At 37.1% G+C, this 19,772-nt stretch overlaps 1 protein-coding gene across 1 annotated transcript in view; it reads right to left on the bottom strand.

The window, feature by feature from the left end:
- PRRG1 (proline rich and Gla domain 1) overlaps positions 1 to 19,772 on the bottom strand; it is a 309,337-nt gene that overhangs the window by 273,682 nt on the left and 15,883 nt on the right. The gene's annotated exons all lie outside the window — the stretch shown is intronic.

Raw genomic sequence — 19,772 nt, 5'->3', positions numbered from 1 at the left:
ACTGGATAAGATATTGAACTGGAAGACCTATAGAATATCTTTCTACTCTAAAATTCTTGACCTTATGGTTTTACTGATTTAGACATTTTCCATTGTGCCTATAGTTGACATGCTGCTGAACTGAAAGCCAAAGTAAAAGCCAAGAGTGATCTTTGCCCACTGTCTCTGAATTTGACTCTAAGTGTTGCAGCAGGAACCATGTGTACACTCACAAGCACTGAGGGCTCATTTCATAACACTTCTTCACATAGGCCAGGTACTAAATTTGGAGACAAAAATTTCATTGACAATATTCATGCTTAAATTTTCCACCTATAGAATTAATCTTCAAGGATTATCAAAACATTATTTCAATGAGGGAACCTATTACATTTTAGATATGACTTCAATAAACTCAGTCAGTAAATGCCTTAGTAGCAACTAGCCAGAATACCTCACATTTTACCATTAAAAATGAACTTTTCTGCCTCTTAAAAATATCTTGATTTTCATAAAACCCGTACTAAAAAGAAATATCCAGGACTTCTGGGGAAGATGGCAGAGTACAAGGATCTTAGGCTCACCTCGTCCCATAGTTACACCCAGATAACATCCATATCAGAGTAAATAAACCAGAAAATGACCCAAAGACTGGCAGAACAGACTCCCCACAGCTAAATGTAAAGAAGAGGCCACATCAAAGAGGGCAGGAAGGGTAGAGACATGGTCAGGAGCCAAACTGCCCTGTGGGACTGCTAGTGGGAGGGAAGGAAACCAGGGGTACAGAGAGAGGAGAGAAGACCCTATAGCAGGCTCCTGAGGCACGGGAAACCTGCCTGGAAAGACAAATCCCTATAATACTTGGCTTTGAAAACCAGAGGGGCCTAATTTTATGATCTTACAATCAGTGGGGCTTAACAGCAGAAACTTTAAAAAATCGGTGGCTCTGCTCTGGGAGAATGGGAGGGTGATAGGAAACCGAGTCCCCACTCTTACAGAGAAAACACAATAAACAGCCCTGCTGAGATATAGCATAGAAGCAGCAGTTTGAAAAATGCCTGGGATATAGCGGAAGGAGATTTATTTAGTAATCTCAGAGCATGTGCTAGAAAGGCAGGGATCTTACGGAGATGTTTCTGAGAACAAAACTGCTGGAGGTACCATGTCCCTCCCCTGCCTCCCAGCCTAGATACACAGACACCAGCCAGGACCAACACAGTGCCAACACTCTCCACATGTCTTGCTAAACACTGCACCCTGCCCTCATGTGCTTCTGCATATCTGCCTCCTCTGACCCAGCCTGCCTCAGCAGTTTTCCCAGGTGGCTGCAGGTCAGCTCCCACAATGGACCAGCACAGAACTTGCTGACACATGACTCACCCTCCTGGAGACCTGCTCCCTCTCATACACCCTTGGCCAGAGCCCAATCAAAGTGGTACCACAGGCCTGACAGGGTGCAAGCAGCCCCAACAGGGGCCAGCAGCACTCCAAAGTGACTACTGCCCAAGGGAGAGGGGACAATAACCTCACAAACCTGTGCAACTGCAGCCCCACCAGTGGGCTGGGAGTGGACATTTGGTTAATCGTAGTCTTTGCACACCAGCAAAACCTTCTCAGGGAACAACACCGGTAGAGCACTCTGCAGTTCTGTGATACTGGAGCTCTGCAAACACCTGTTCTTTTTTTTTTTTTTTTAATGTTTATTTATTTTTTGAGAGAGTGCATGCATGTGTATGCGAGCAGGGGAGGGGCAGAGAAAGCGGGAGATGGAGGAACTGAAGCAGGCTCTGTGCTGACAGTGCTGAGCCCAATGTGGGGCTTGATCTCATGAACTCTGAGATCATGACCTGAGCTGAAGTCAGATGCTTAACCGACTGAGACACCCAGGTGCCCCAACAAACACCTATTATAACTCAATTCATGCCCAAGGTGGCCCCAGACTAGTCCACTAACAATACAGGGACCAAACCCTGCCCACAGTAGACCAAGAGAGACATTGAAAATGAATGGAGCACACACGGCTCAACGACAACAGTAGGGTGCATACAACACACATAGAAGACACTCCTGAACAACCAAGGTCTGGTGAAGAAGGCACATTGCACTGCAAGGCACTACAGGACCTTTTCTTCATAAGACCACAATTTTCAAGAGCAGGAGACGTAGATGATTTTCCTAACATATAGAAATGGACACAGTAAGATAGACAAAATGAGAAGATAGAGGAATATGCCCCAAATTAAAGAACAGGACAAAATCACAGCATGAGAGTTAAACAAATGGAAATAAGAGAGCAGGAGAACTAAAAAAATAACCATACAATTAGTAACAAAATGGCAATAAGTACACACCTATCAATAATTACTTTGAATGAAAATGGACTAAATGCTCCAATCAAAGGACAATGGGTGATAGAAAGTGGATAAAAAAAATCAAGACCTATTTATATGCTTCCTACAAGAGACTCATTTCAGACTGAAAGACACAGGCAGATTAACACTAAAGGGATGGAGGGGCACCTGGGTGGCTGAGTCAGTTAAGTATCTGCCTTTGGCTCAGGTCATGATCTCACAGTTCATGAGGCCCTGCATCATGCTCTCTGCTGTCTGTGCAGAGCCCACTTCAGATCCTCTGTCTCCCTCTCTCTCTGCCCCTCGCCCACTTGCACACTTTTTCTCAAAAATGAATAAAAACTTAAAAAAAAGTAAAGGAATGGAAAACGATTTATCATGCAAATGGATGTGAAAATAAAGCCAAGGTAGCAATACTTATACCAGACAAACTTGACTTTAAAATGAAACTTGTAATAAGAGATGAAGAAGGACACTATATAATCATAAAGGGAACAATCAAACAAGAAGACATAACAACTATAGATATTTCTGCACCCAACATGAAAGCACCCAAATCCATAAAGCCACTATTGACAAACATAAAGGAAGTAATTGATAGTAATACAATAATAGTAGGGGACATTACCATCTCACTTATATCAATGGATAGATCATCTAAAAAGAAAGTCAACAAGTAAACAGTGACTCTGCATGACACATTGGACCAGATGGAGCTAACAGATATATTAAGAAATTCCAACCTAAAAGAGTGAAATGCACATTCTTTTCAAGTGCACAGGGAACATTTTCCAGAACGCATCACACGTTAGGCCACAAAACAAATCTCAACAAATTCAAAAAGATCAAGTTTATACCATGCATCTTTTCAGGCCACAACACTATGAACTAAAAATCAACCACAAGAAAAAAATCTGGAAATACATCCAGGTTAAATAACATGGTACTAAACAATGATGGGTCAACCAAGAAATCAAAGATGAACTAAAAGAATACATGGAGACAAATGAAAATAAAAACACAGTGGTCCAAAATTGTTGGGATGCAGTAAAAGCAGTTCCAAGAGGGAAGTTTATAGCAATACAGGTCTACTTCAAGAAGCAAGAAAAATTTCAAATAAACAACCTAACCTTACACCTAAAGGAGTTAGAAAAACAAGAACAAAACCCAAAACCAGGAGAAGGAAGAAAATAATAAAGATTAGAGCAGAAATAAATGAAATAGAAACTAAAACTATAGAACAGATCAATAAAACCAGGAGCTGGTTTTTGAAAAGATCAACAAAATTGGTAAACCTTTAGCCAGATTAATCAAAAAAAAAAAAAAAAAAAAAAAAAGGACTCAAATAAACAAAATGAGAAGTCAAAGAGGAGAAATAACTGACACCACAAAAACACACAGGATTGTAAGTAGGTTTAGAGGGAACATACCTCAGCATAATATAGTCCATATATGAAAAGCCCACAGTGAACATCATACTCAATGGTGAAAAACTGAGAGCTTTTCCCCTAATGTCAAGAATAAGACAAGGATGTCCACTGTCACCACTTTTATTCAACACAGTACTGGAAGTCCTAGCCACAGCAATCAGACAGCAAAAAGGAATAAAAGGCCTCTAAATTGTCATGGAAGAAGTAACATTTTCACTATTTGTAAATGACTTGATACTATATAGAGAGCACCTGAAGAATCCTACCAAAAATCTACTAGAACAGATAAATGAGTTCATCAACCTACTTTGTTCAGCGTTTTTATCATGAATGAATATACTTTGTCAAATGATTTCTCTGCATCTATTGAAATTATCATATGGGTTTTATCCTTTCATGTTGATGAGATGTATTACATTGACTGACTCATGAATTCACAGGATACAAAATCAATGTACAGAAATCTGTTGTATTTTTATACATTAATAATGAAGGAACAGAAAGAGAAATTAAAACAGTCCAATTTACAACTGATCCAAAGATAATAAAGTACCTAGGAATAAACTTAACCACGTTTATCAGTTAAGGAAGTGTGGGAACACTCCTAAACTTGAAGTTCCCAGACACTACTCAAAGTCCAACATTGCAAGGAGGTCTGATATGTTAACTCATTTATGTACAGTAGGTATAACTTACCCAAAAGGGACATTTATTCTCTACTCACTAGTAGAGTAAGCATCATACAATAATATCTGTATTTAAAGTATGTAAGCAGTGGGGCAGCTGGCTGGCTCAGTCAGTTAAGCATCAGACTCTTGGTTTCTGCTCAGGTCATGATCTCATAGGGGGATCAAGCCCCATGTCGGGCTCTGCACTGCCAGTGAGGAGCCTGCTTGGTATTCTCTCTCTCCTTCTCTCTCTGCCCTTCCCCTGTTTGCACTCTCTGTCTCTGTCAAAAATTAAAATAAAAAAAAAAGTATGTAAGCAGCAACTAACAGGCCAACAATAGTTTCAACTCACCTAATCAAAATTACACTTCCTACATGTAAAAAGACTTGAAGTAACCAAAGTGTCATATTAGGAATTTATTTTTCAATAACATTAGAAAGGAATTACATTTTTAATTTTTTTTTAATTTAATTTGAGAGTGAGAGAGACAGAGAGAGAAAGCATGTGACCAGGGGAGGGGCAGAGGGAGAGAGAGAATCTTAAGCAGGCTCCACACCCAGTGCGTGACTATGAGATCATGACCTGAGCCAAAATCGAGTCTGATGCGTAACTGACTGAGCCACCCAGGCGTCCCCACATTTTTCATTTTTAAAAATCTTTATTGAGATATAATTCAAACAACATAAAATTTACCCATTTAAAGTAAAAAATTCAGTGGTTTTTGGTATACTCACAGAACCATCACCAAAATCTATTTTAGAACATTTTCATCACCCCAAAAATCAACTCTGCACCCATTAGCAGCCACTCCCCATTCTCCCTGACCCCAGTACTAGGCAACCCTTAATCTATATTCTGTCTCGATAGATTTGCCTATTTTGGATATTTCATACAAAAAGAATCTACAAAATGTGGTTTCTTTAGGCTGACTTCTTTCAGTTTTGCATAATTTTCAAGGTTCATCCATGTTTCAGTCCATAGCAGTACTTCATTCTTTTTCATTGCCAACATTTTCTATTATATGGAATAACTGTATTTTGTTCAGTTGGGCACTAGATTTATTTCAAATTTTTTATTATTAATGATGCTGCTAAAAACATTCATGTAGTTTTTGTGTAGATACATGTTTTTATCTCTCTTGGGTAGATATTTAGGAGTGGAATTATTGGGAAATATATTAACTATATTTTTAACATTTTGAGACACTGCCAGAACGTTTTCCAAAGTGGCTATACTATTTTGTATTCCTACCAACAATGTACAAGTGTTTCAATTATTCCACATTTTCATACTTTTTGTTTTGTCTTTTTTAAAAATTATAGTCATCTTGGGGCGCCTGGGTGGCTCAGTCGGTTAAGCGTCCGACTTCGGCTCAGGTCATGATCTCACAGTCTGTGGGTTCAAGCCCCGCATCGGGCTCTGTGCTGACAGCTCAGAGCCTGGAGCCTGCTTCCGATTCTGTGTCTCCCTCTCTCTCTGCCCCTCCCCTGCTCATGCTCTGTCTCTCTCTGTCGCAAAAATAAATAAAAACATTATAAAAAATTTTTTTTTTAAAAATAAAAAAAATTATAGTCATCTTAGTGTATGTGATATATCTCATAATAGTTTTGATTTTAAATTTCCTAGTAACTAATGATGCTGAGCATCTTTTTATGTACTTACTGGCCATTTGTATATCTTCTTTGTTGAAATTTCATTTGTCTCTTCAAATCTTTTGCCTATTTTAAAATTGAGTTATTTATCTTTTCACTAATGGGTTGTAAAAGGTTATTTTTTAAACTTATTTTGGATATAAGTCCTTATCAGATACATGTTTTGTAAATATTTTCTACCATTGTGTGGATTAGCTTTGAGTTTTTAATGGTATTGTTTGTAGCACAAAAGTTTCTAGTTTTGATGAATTTATATTGTTTTGTTGCTTGTGCTTTTGGTATCATATCTAAGAAGTCATTTATTAACCCAAGGTTATAATGATTTATTCCTATGTTTTCTTCTAAGAGTTTAATCGGTTTAGTTCTTATATTTAGGATTATTACCTATTTTGAGTTAGTTTTATGTGAAATGTGAGGTAGGGATCCAACTTTATTCTTTCATAGATGGATGTCTAGTACTCTCAGCACTATTTGTTGAAAAGACTCTTCTTGCCCAATTGAATTGTTGATACTGTTACTTAAAATCAATTTACCATAAATGTAAGGGTTTATTTCTGGAATCTCAATTCTATTAGTTTGATCTATGAATATCTTTATGCCAGCACCACACTGTCTTGATTACTGAAGCTTTTTAGTAAGTGCTAAAATTTCACGTTTGTTTTGTATATTCTGAGTTCCTTGCATTTCCATATAGTTTTAGAATTAGGATACAACCTGGTTCATACAAAAAGGCAGCTGGAATCTGTAGATTAATTTGGGGGGCACTGCAACTTAATATTAAGTTTTCATATCCATGAACATGGGATGTTTCTACATTTACTTAGGTATTCTTTAGTGATTTTTAAGAATGTTTTATAGTTTTCAGGGTACAATTTTACACTTCTTTTGTTAAATTTATTTCTAGGTATTTTGTTATTTTTTATGCTATTGTAATTGAAATTTTAACATTTCTTTTTCAGATTTTTTATTACTAACGTATGGAAATACAACTGATTTTGGTAGATTGATCTTGAATACTGCAGGCTTGCTGAAATCACTGATTATTTTTAATAGGTTTTATAGATTCCTTGGGATGTCTATGTACATGATTCTGTCATTACAAATAGAGATAGGTTTACTTCTTCCTTTCCAAATGGGATGTCTTTTTTTTTTTTCTTACCTAATTGCCTTGGTTAGACCCTCTTTTAATATGCTGAATGGAAGTCGTGAGAGCAGAGACCCTTCTCTTGTTTCTGATCTTAAGGGAGAAACATCCAGTCTTCCTCCATTAAACACGATGTTATCTGTGAGTTTTTCTTAGATTCACTCTTTATCAGGTTAAAGAAGTTCCTTTGTATGCTTAGTTTGTTGAGTGTTTTGCTTTGCTTTTTTTGTTTTTTTATCATGAAAGATAGTTGCATTTGCCCTTCTCATACATTAAGAAAATAATGAACATTTTGTTCTTTATTCTACTAATATGATGTATTACATTGGTTGATTTTCTGAAGTCAACCCAACTTTGCATTCCTGGGATTAATCCCAAATGATCATGAAGTATATTTCCTTGTCTTTAAAAAAAATTTTTGTAATGTTTATTTCATTTTTGAGAGAAAGAGAGAGACAGACAGAGACAGATGAGTGTGAGCAGGGGAGGGGCAGAGAAGGAGGGAGACACATAGGATCTGAAGCAGGCTCCAGGCTCTGAGCTGTCAGCAAAGAGTCTGATATGGAGCTTGAATGCACGAATTGTGAGATCATGGCCTGAGCCAAAGTCAGACACTTAACTGACAGAGCCACCCAGGTGCCCTGTATATTTCTTTTTCTATGTTGCTGGATTCAGTTTGCTAGGATTTTGTTGAAGAGTTTTTCATCTATATTTATAAGCAATAATGATTTGTAGCTTCCTTTTCTTGTGATGTCTTTGTCTAATTTTGGCACTCTAGCATTTAAAAATTTCCCACTTTATGTAGGGTTGCTCTATTGCTAAGTAATTATTAATTTCCATCTTCCTCAATATTACTCTACTTCTTGTATCTCTAGGTACAGAAACTTAAGGGGAGAGAGAGAGAGAAAGAGGGAAGAAGGGAGAGAGAAACTGATAGTGAAGGAAAGAGAATTAAAATGAAGGAAAGGCTAATATATAGCCCCAGATACACAGAACACATATATCTCTAAGTAATTTTTACTAGTTAAACTCAATTTTGTGTTCTTATCAACAGCTCTTTTAACAGTGACTTAAGCTCTCCAGAGCTTTGTGAATCCCAACTCACCAAAAAAGAAGAGTTTGACTATAGTCTATTCTTTCTTACACATCTCTATCTCTAGAAACTAGAATTTAAAACCAAGATTATAAGAATACTAGCTGAGGTTGAAAAAAATCATAGAAGACACAAGAGAATCCCTTTCTGCAGAGATAAAAGAAATAAAATCTGGACAGGCCAAAGTTAAAAAATGCTGTAAGTGAGATGCAATTTTGAATGAATGCCACAATGGTGAGGACAGAAAAAGCAGAGACACAAATCAGTGATAAAGAAGATAAAATTATGGAAAATAGAAAAAGGGGCAGAATGTGTAAGTGAGCAAATTATAGCAGAAAACTTTCGTAATCTGGGGAAGGACACAGACATCAAAATATAAGAAGCACAGAGAACTCCTATTAAATTCAACAAAAGCCAACCATCACCAAGGCATATCATAGTCAAATTCACAAAATACACAAACAAGGAAAGAAGCAAGAAAGCATCAAGGGGGAAAAAGTCCTTAACCCATAAGGGAAGACAGATAAGGTTCACAGGAGATCTGCCCACTGAAACTTGGTAGGCCAGAAAGGAGAGGCAGGATATATTCAATGTGCTGAATGAAAAGAACATAGAGCCAAGAATTCTATATCCAGCAAGACTGTCGTTCAGAATAGAAGGAAGAATAAAGAGTTTCCCAGACAACCAAAACTAAAGGAGTTCACAATCACTAAACGAGCTCTGCAAGAAATTTTAAGAGGGACTTTTTGAGTGGAGAAAAAAACAAAATTAAAAAACACCAAAAGCAACAAATATTAGAAAGGACCAGAGAACATCACCAGAAACACTAACTCTACAGGCAACACAATGGCATTAAATTCACAACTGTCAATAATCACTCTGAATGTAAATGGACTAAATGCTCTAATCAAAAGATACAGGGTATCAGAATGGAGTAAAAAAAAAAAAAAAACAAAAACCAAACAATACCCATCTGTATGCTGCCTAGAGAGACTCATTTTAGAACATTAGACCTAAAGACACTTGCAGATTAAAAGTAGTGGAATGGAGAACCATCTATCATGCTAATGGATGTCATAAGAAAGCCAGAGTATCCATACTTACATTAGACAAACTACATTTTAAAACAAAGACTGTAACAAGAAACAAAGAATGGCATTATATCATAATTAAGGGATCTATCCATCAAGAAGGTCTAAAAATTATATATATTTATGTCCCCAACCTGAAAGCACCCAAATAAATAAATATAGAAGTCAATCAATAACAAACAAAAAGAAACTTATTGATAATAGTACAATAATAGTAGGGGACTTTAACACTCCACTTACAACAATGCACAGATTATCTAAGCAGAAATCAATACGGAAACATTGGCTTTGAATGACACACTGGACCAGATGGACTTAACAGATATATTCGAACATTCCATCCTACAGCAGCAGAATACACGTTCTTCTTGAGTGCACATGGAATACTCTACAGAACAGATCACATACTGGGTCACAAATCAGCCAAAAGTACCAAAAGATCGAGATCATGTCATGCATATTTTCAGACCACAACACTATACAACTTGAAATCAACCACAAGAAAAAATTTGGAAAGACCATAAATACTTGGAGGCTAAAGAACATCCTACAAAAGAATGAATGGGTTAACTGAGTATTAAAGAAGAAATAAAAAAGTACATGGAAGCCAATGCAAATGAAAACAAAACAGTCCAAAACCTTTGGGATGCAGCAAAGGTGGTCATGAGAGGGAAGTATATAGCAATCCAGGCCTTCCTAAAGGAGGAAGAAATGTCTCAAATATACAACCTAACCTTACACCTAAGGGAACTGGAAAAAGGACAACAAATAAAGCCCAAAACCAGCTGAAGAAGGGAAATAATAAAGATTAGAGCAGAAATCAATGATATTGAAATAAAAAAAGCAGAACCTATCAACAAAACCAGGAGCTGGTTCTTTGAAAGAATTAACAAAATTGATAAACCCCTAGCCAGACTTATCAAAAAGAAAAAGAAAAGGACCCAAATGAATAAAATCATGAATGAAAGAGGAGAGATCACAACCAATACCATGGAAATACAATTACAAGAGAATATTATGAGCCAACAAATTGGGCCATCTGAAAGAAATGGATAAATTCCTAGAAACATAAACTACCAAAACTGAAATAGGAAAAAAGTAGAAAACTTGAACAGACCCATAACCAGTAAATAAATGGAATCATTAATCAAAAATATCCAAACAGGGTTGCCTGGGTGGCTCAGTTGGTTAAGCGTCCAACTTCAGCTCAGGTCATGATCTCTCTGTTTGTGGGTTCGAGCCCCGCATCGGGCTCTGTGCTGACAGCTCAGAGCCTGGAGCCTGCTTTGGATTCTGTGTCTCCCTCTCTCCCTTCTCCTCCCCTGCTCACACTCTGTCTCTCTCTCTCTCTCTCTCAAAAATAAATAAACATTAAAAAAAATCTCCCAACAAACAAGAGCTCAGGGCCAGATGGCTTCCCAGGGGAATTCTACCAAACATTTAAAGAAGAATTAACAACTATTCTTTGGAAACTACTCCAAAAAAATAGAAACGGAAGGAAAATTTCCAAACACATTCTATGAGGCCAGCAGTACCTTGATTCCAAAGCCAGATAAAAACCCCACTAAAAAGGAAAATTATAGACCAATTTCCCTGATGAACATGGATGCTAAAATTCTCAACAAGATACTAGCAAATCAAATCTAACAATACATTAAAAGAATTATTTGCCACCGTCAAGTGGGATTTATTCCTGGGCAGCAGGGGTGGTTCAATGTCTGCAAATCAATCAGCATGATACATCACATTAATAAAAGAAAGGATAATAACCATATGATCTACTCAATACATGCAGCAAAAGTATTTGACAAAATACAGCAACTTTTCTTGATAAAAACCCTGAAGAAAGTAACAATAGAAGGAACAAACCTCAACATCATAAAGTCCATATATAAAAGACACACATCTAATGTCATCCTCAAGTGTGAAAAACTGACAGCTTTCCCCCTAAGGTCAGGAACATGACAGGGATGTCCACTCTCACCTCTGTTGCTTAACACAGTACCAGAAGTCCTAGCCTCAGCAATCAGACAACAAAAAGAAATAAAAGGCATACAAATTGTCAAGTAAGAAGTAAAACTTTTACTCTTCGCAGATGACAAGATACTCTACATAGAAAACCCGAACACTCCACCCAAAAATTTCTAGAGTTGATATATGAATTCAGCAGTCGCAGGATATAAATCAATATACAGAAATCACTTGCATTTGTACATACCAATAATGAAACAGTAGAAAGAGAAATCAAATTGATCCCATTTACAACTGCACCAAAACCCACAAAATGCCTAGGAATAAACCTACCCAAAGAGGTGAAAAATCTATACACTTAAAACTATAGAAAGCTTATGAAAGAAACTGAAGAGAAAACAAAGAAATGGAAAAACATTCCATGCCCATGGATTAGAAGAACATATATTGTTAAAATGTCAATACTACCCAAAGCAATATACACATTCAATGCAATTTCCAACAAAATAACACCAGCTTTGTTCACAGAGCTAGAACAAACAATCCTAAAATTTATAAGGAACCAGAAAAGACCCTGAATAGCCAAAGTAATGTTGAAAAAGAAAACCAAAGTTGGAGGCATCACAGTCCCAGACTTCAAGGTCTATTACAAAGCTGTAGTCAGCCCGACAGTATGATACTGGCACAAAAAAAGATATACAGATCAATAGAATAGAATAGAGAACCCAGAAATGGACCTACAAATATATGGCCAACTAACCCTCAACAAAGCAGGAAAGAGTATCCAATGGAAAAAATAGTCTCTTCAGCAAATTGTACTGGGAAAATGGACATCAACATGCAGAAGAATGAAACCAGGCCACTTTCTTACTCCATCCACAAGAATAAATTCAAAATGGATGAAAGACCTAAATGTAAGATAGGAAACCATCAAAATTCTAGAGAAGAACACAGGCAGCAACTTCTTTGACCTTGGCCGCAGCAGCTTCTTACTAGATATGTCTCTGGAGGCAAAGGAAACAAAAGCAAAAATGAACGCTTCTGCACAGCAAAGGAAACAAACAATCAAACTAAAAGGCAAGCAACAGAATGGGAGAAGATATTTGCAAATGACATACTGTATAAAGGGTTAGTATCCAAAATACATAAAGAACTTATAAACTCAACACCCCCCCCAAAAAACCCAAATAATCCGATGAAGAAATGGGCAGAAGACATGAATAGACATTTTCCCAAAGAAGACACACAGATGGCTAAAAGACACATGAAAAGATGCTCAACATCATTCATCATCAGGGAAATATAAATCAAAACTACAATGAGATATCACCCCATACCTGTCAGAATGGCTAAAATGAACAACTCAGGATATAACAGATATTGGTGAGAATGTGGAATAAAGGGAAACTTCTTACACTGTTGGTGGGAATACAAACTGGTTCAGCCACTGTGGGAAATAGTATGGAGGTTCCTCAAAACTTTAAAAACGGAACTACCATACAACCCAGCAATTACACTATTAGGTATTTACCAAAAGGATACAAAAATGCTGATTTGAAGGGGCACATGCACCCTTCAATGTTTATGGCAGTGCTATCAATAATAGCCAAATTATGGAAAGGGCCCAAATATCCATCAACTGATGAATGGCTAAAGAAGGAGTGGTATATACATATGATGAATGTTACTCAGCCTTAAAAATAAGAATGATGTGAATGGAGCTACAGTGTATTAAGCTAAGTGAAATAAGTCAGTCAGAGAAAGACAAATATCATCATTTCACTCATATGTGGAATTTAAGAAACAAAACAGATGAACATAGGGAAAGGAAAGGAAAAATAAGATAAAAACAGAGAGGGAGCCAAACCATAGGAGACTCTTAACTATAGAGAACAAACTGAGAGTTGCTGGAGGGGAGGTGGTTGGAGGGATCGGCTAAATGGTGACAGGCATTAAGGAGGACACTTGTTGAGCTGAGCACTGGGTTTTACATGTAATTGATGAATAACTAAATTTTACTCCTGAAACCAGTACTACACTATATGTTAACTAATTTGAATTTAAATTTAAAAAAACAAAGGGGAAAAAATTAAGTATATGGCTTACATTTGTGGCTTTTATATTTCTACTGGACAGTGCTGTTCTAGACTCTCTTAGTTCTAGTAACTAGACACGATCTTTAGAAATTTTATCTTTCAGCGACAAAGTAATTTTGCATTAGGTAGACTTGGGTTTACTTCCTAGTTTTGCCACTAGCTATATGGCTTTGGACAACTTAGTTACCTTGTTGGGTCTTGGTTTCTTTACTTGTAAACTGGGACTATTGATACCTATTATTTTACCTGTATACATGGTTCCATTGAATAGATTTGTTGTCCTAAAGTTCAAAAGAGATAAGTCTGTGGATGGCTCAGTGCTTGACAGATGGTAGGTAGGCAGGTCCTCATCATCTCTTCTCATCCTAAGTCTATATAGAGTTAACAAATGGACTTCTCAAATCTTACATCTCCTTACTGCTTGATTTGTCCATAAATTTTGTACAGTTCCTTGATTTTGGTCTGGTTTTCTTTGCACAGGCTGTTCTCTAAAATGCTCTACAGTTTCTCCATAAAAACAATTTCCTATAAAGAGTACTATATATTCAGGAATCTCATGCAAATGAAAGTAATTTGCATGACTGAGAATTTCCTTTAGGTGAATTTGGGTTAAGCCCATATGCCACTCCAGAATTTTACAAAATTCTGCAGGTACCATTGACTTAATTATCATCAGGTTTTATTTTATGCTATAGATTTTTTTTCCTATGCAGAAAAAATATTAACTCATTTTCTCTATACAGGCAGGGAAAAACATAAACATACAAATATTATAATCTCCTTTCCAAAAGGGGAAAACAATCATCAAATTTCACTATCATTCCCCACCTACAATCAGGGTAAGTCCAAAAGCCTACACAAAAGTTATCAAAATAGAAACTATGCACTAGTCACTGTTTCTTTTTTGCTAAACTTAATACTTTAATATGTCACCAAATTTCAAGGGGTTGCCATGTATTACTTTAAGAAAGTAGAAATATATTCTGAATTGATTTTTTTAAGGTTTATTTATTTTTGAGAGAGATTGAGTGAGCAGGGGAGGGGCAGAGAGAGAGGGAGACAGAAGATCTGAAGTGGGCTCTGTGCTGACAGCAGAGAGCCTGATCCGGGGCTCAAACTCACAAACCGTGAGATCATGACCTGAACTGAAGTTGGACACTTAGCCAAATGAGCCACCCAGGTGCCCCTACAGCATTCATTCTTGATAAAAACCCTCAACAAAGTAGGGATTGAAGGAACATATGTCAACATCATAAAGGCCATATATGAAAAACCCACAACTAATATAATTCTCAATGAGGAAAAACTAAGAGCTTTTCCTCCACGGTCAGGAACAAGACAGAGATATCCACTCTCACCAGTTTTTTTTTTTAATTTTTTTAACATTTATTTATTATTGAGAGACAGAGAGAGACAGAGCACGAGCAGGGGAGGGGCCGAGAGACAGGGAGACACAGAATCTGAAGCAGGCTCCAGGCTCTGAGTTGTCAGCACAGAGCCCGAAGCAGGGCTCAAACTCACGATCCAAAAGATCATGACCTGAGCCGAAGTCAAGAGACTTAACCCGACTGAGCCACCCAGGTGCCCCAACTCTCATCAGTTTTATTGAACAGAGTGCTGGATGTCCTAACCTCAGCAGACAACAAAAAGTAATGAGTTATCCAAATCAGCCAAGAAGAAGTCAAACTTTCACTATTTGCAGAGGACATGATACTCTATGTAGAAAACCCAAAAGAGTCCACCAAAATATTGCTACAACTGGGTGCTATTTTAAACAGAATTTTAATTTTTTTCCTTTTCAATTGTTCGTTGCTAGTATATAAAAACAAGACTGATTTTTGTATATTGGGCTTATACCCTGAGATCTTACTAAACTCATTTATTAGTTTCAGTAGCTTCTTCATATACACTTTAAGATTTTCTACATAGACAATTAAGTTATCTGCAAGTAGAGCTAGTTTTATCTCTTCATTTCCAATTCGTGTGCCTTTCATTTCCTTTGCTGGCCTTATTTCACAAGCGAGGACCTCCAGTTTAAAGTTGATTAGGAGTGATGAGAATGGACATCCTTGTTTTGCTGCTGACTTTAGGGTGGAAATCATTTAATTTTCTACCACTAAGTATGATGCAAGGTGTAGGTTTTCAAAGAAGCCCTATATCAGGTTGAGAAATTTCCTTCCATTATGCTAAGATTTAAAAGAAAAAATCAGGAATGGATATTTGAGGGGTGTCTGGGTGGCTCAGTCAGTCAAGCCTCCAACACTTGATTTCAGCTCAGGTCATGATTTCAGGGTCGTGGGATCAAGCTCCATGTCAGGCTCTGTGCAGAGCATGGAGCCTGCTAAAGATTCTCTTTCTACCTCTGCCCCTCTCCCTTGCACACACACACACACACTCTCTCTCTCCCCACCCCCCCAAAAAAAAGTAATAAAAAAAAGGAATGGATATTTGAATTTGTCAAGTGATTTAAAAAAAATTTTTTTAATGTTTATTTACCTTTGAGAGAGAGAGAGACATATAGAGCGAGCACAAGCAGGGGAGGGGGGAGGAGAGAGGGAAACACAGAATCTGTAGCAGGCTCCAGGCTCTGACCTGTCAGCATAGAGCCCGACACGGGGCTTGAACCCATGAACCATGAGATCATGACCTGAGCTGAAGTCAGACACCCAACCAACTGAGCCACCCAGGCATCTCTGTCAAGTGGTTTTTATGAATCTATTCAGATGCTTATATGATATTTCTTATTTAGTCTGATGAATTACATTGATGTATTACATTGATTTTTTTAATTTGAATTAGCTTTGCATTCCTGAGATGAACTCCATTTGGTCACAATATGCCATTATTTTGTACATTTTTCAATTCCATTTTCTAACACATTATTAAGAATATTTATGCCTATATTTATGAAGAAAACTGGTCTGTAGTTTTCTCGTAATTTTTTCCCTGGTTATCTCAGGATATGTTGGGAAGTATTCTGTCCTCTTTAATTTTCTAGAAGAGCTTGTATAATTCACTTGCTACTTATTTAAATATTCAGCAGAATTCATAAGTAAAGCCAATGGGTTTGGAGTTTTCTCATGGGAATATTTTAACTAAAATTTCCATTTAATTAAAGATACAGGGCTATTTAGGGTACATATTTCCTGTTGAATGAACATTAGTACCTTCATGTGCACAATACGGTCACTGTGGATTTGTTTGGTAACTTACGTATTTAAGATTTTGGTATTTATGTTCATACATTAGCCTGTAGTTGAATTTCATCTATATTGCTGAAGTTATAGGTATAAAGTTGTTTGTTACTGAAGAGAACACTTCTGACAACAAATGTGTGGGGGTTTTCCCCATGCCAACCAATTCTCCAACTTCCCAACACCAATTGGATGTTCTAAAAGCCAGTGAGGACACTAACTAGCACAGATCTCACAGGTTAATGACTCAATTGCACAAGACTGCCCCTCCCCTGTCCCAACTACTACAGATACTAATTGCAAATCTAGGTTCTCACCTGTGCTTCTGACAGGCTATAAACTGGAGGTTCCCATGACTTCCGCTTTAGGTTTGATAATTTTCTAGGATGTTTCAAAGAATTAGGAAAACAGTTTATTTACTAGATTACCAGTTCATTATAAAAATATACAACTCAGAATCTGTCAGATGGAAGATGCATAGAGCAAGGTAGAAGGAGAAAGGGCATGGAAGCTCTCTAGGTATTTCAGCTTCCCAGCAACTCCATGTGTTCACCAAAGTGGAAACTTTCTGAATCCCTTCAATTAGGGCTTTAAAGGGGGCTTATTACCTAGGCATGATTAGTCAAATCAATCAATTAACCTCCAGCCCTTCCCCCCTCAGGAGGTCGGGAGGAAGGGCTGAAATCACATAGTTAGTTCCTCTGGCAAACAGTTCTCCATCCTTAGGGGCTTTCCAGAAGTCACATCATTATTATAAATTCAGGTATGGTTGAAAGGAGTTTGTTAGGAATAACAAAAGATGCTCCTTTTACCTTTATCACTCCAAAGCTGTTTGAGGAGCTAGGGGAAAAAATAAACAAACAAGTATTATAACAAAGATGTTTCTATCACTCTTATCACTTAGAAAATTACAAAGGTTTTAGAACCTCTGGTCAGGAGCTGGGGATGAAAAATCAAAATATATGTATCTTATATCACAATTATATTCCCTCATCAACCTTTGAATGAGTGTATGATCTGTAGTGATATCTCTTCTCTCATTCCTGTAACTGGTCATTTGTGTATTCTCTCTCTGATTAGTGTCTTCTCCTCATTACTCTGTCTAGAGATTTATCTTTTTGTTTGTTTAATTTTCTCAAAGAACCTTCTTTGATTTCATTGATTTGACTTACTTTATTTATTTTTATTATATTTTCAATTTCACTCTTTTCTGCTCATATCTTTATTTTGGGGGTTCAGAAAGCTTTATTAACATGACAAAAATCATATATGTCCATAGTATGAAAGAGCTAGAATTCAAACTCATTCCTGCCTGTCTCTGAATCTGAAATCATTAAACATCTTCATCTTGAGGGGTTTTACCTAGACACAGACTCGTTTTAACTGCTACCTCTGGTCTATGACCAGAGACCTATCCTTCTTTTCACAACCCTTGTTCTTTCAACCTGTTTACAAAATTACTACTTATGTTCAGGTCCTCTTACTTTGGGGAGTCTTCAGTACACTGAGCTACCTTCCCAAATACTGACCCCAATTCTCCTCAACTTACTGAACTAGTTTAACTCATAACTTACTCATTTTAACATATATGTATAAAAACAAACTCTGCTTATATCTTTATCATTTCCTTCTTTCTGCTTGGCTTGGTTTATTTTGGTCTTTTTCTCCCTTTTTTTCAATTTAAATTTGTTTTAAATTTTATTTTAGAGAGAGAAAGAACATGCGAGCAGGGGAGAGGAAGAGGAGGAGAAGAAGAGAGTGAGGGAGGGAAGGAGAGGGAAGGAAAGGGGGAGAGAGGGAGAGAGAGGGGGAGAGAGGGAGAGGGAGGGGGAGAGAGAGAGTCTCAAGCAGGTTCCACGTGCAGCATGGAGCCCAACACAGGGCTCAACCCTACAACCCTGGGATCATGACCTGAGCTGAAATCAAGAGTTGGTTGCTCAACAGACTGAGCCACCTGGGAGTTCCTTCTTCCTTTTAAGGTGGAAGGTTAAATAATGGATTTGAGACCTTTCTTCTTTTCTGAAATAAGAATTTTTTAAAGCTTTCAAAAATTAACATGCAAACACTGCTTTAGCTACATCTCACAAATATCGATATGCTATTTTTTGTTTTCATTCAATCCAAATAATTTCTAATTTCCCTTTGATCTCTTCTTTGACCCCCAGCGTTGTTTGGAAACATATTATCAACTTCTGAATATTTAAGTGTTTTTCAGATATTTTTATGTTAACGAGTTCTAATTCAGTTTTACTGTGATCAGAGAACATACCTTTCATGATATGAGTAATTTTGTATTTATTGAGATACGTGTTGTGGTCTAGAATATGGTGTTAGTAAATAGTCTATGTGCACTTGAAAAAAATGTGCTACTAAGGAATAGGTTTCTAAAGTTTCTTAACTCTCTGATTTTTCTTAACAGAAGCATCATTTCTTTTTTTTTTTTTTTCATTCTTTTTCTCCTACTGATATCACAAATAATACCAATGGTTGCTACAGAGGGAACTTTGTAGTTTATACTAAACAAAGTATAGTTTTCATTTATAAATAGTTTAGTAAAAAGATAATTGAATCATGGTGGTGAACTGAACACAAAGATTATCTACACACACACTCACACACAGTAGAAAGGGTGTCATTAGGAGACCAGATATTGTGAGGAATTCTGGAAAAACACGGTAAGAGGCTATCAGACTGGCCAACTCAGAGAAGTTCCACCAGCTGCAGTAGATAATCCGGTCACATTCAGAGAAACTCTAACACCAGAGTAAATGAAATTGTAGCACTGTTGAGGCTTCTGGGTCAGCTGTGAGATGAAGGAGCTAGTGTGAACAGCAGAGGTATTTGTCCTGCCCTGCTCTGACTCTCCCCCACTCTTACAATGGGAAGTAAGCACCTGTGGCATCTGACATGTTTAATCTCCCAAGACAGTGAATGAGCTTAAGATAACTGCAGACTTCACAGAAGAGAAACAAAAGGACACATCTACCCAGAAGGAAAAAACATTACCCTTCCAATGTCAAAATTACATTTATTTTACTAACAGGGAGGGTCACTATCCAAGTTTCATGCTTTGTACTCAAGAAGGACAAAATCGCCGAACAA

The sequence above is a fragment of the Leopardus geoffroyi genome, chromosome X, assembly GCF_018350155.1.
Source record: "Leopardus geoffroyi isolate Oge1 chromosome X, O.geoffroyi_Oge1_pat1.0, whole genome shotgun sequence".
NCBI classification, from domain to species: Eukaryota; Metazoa; Chordata; class Mammalia; order Carnivora; family Felidae; genus Leopardus; species Leopardus geoffroyi.
Note: the sequence above shows the minus strand (reverse complement) of the source record. Positions and strands in the feature narration are given on the sequence as shown.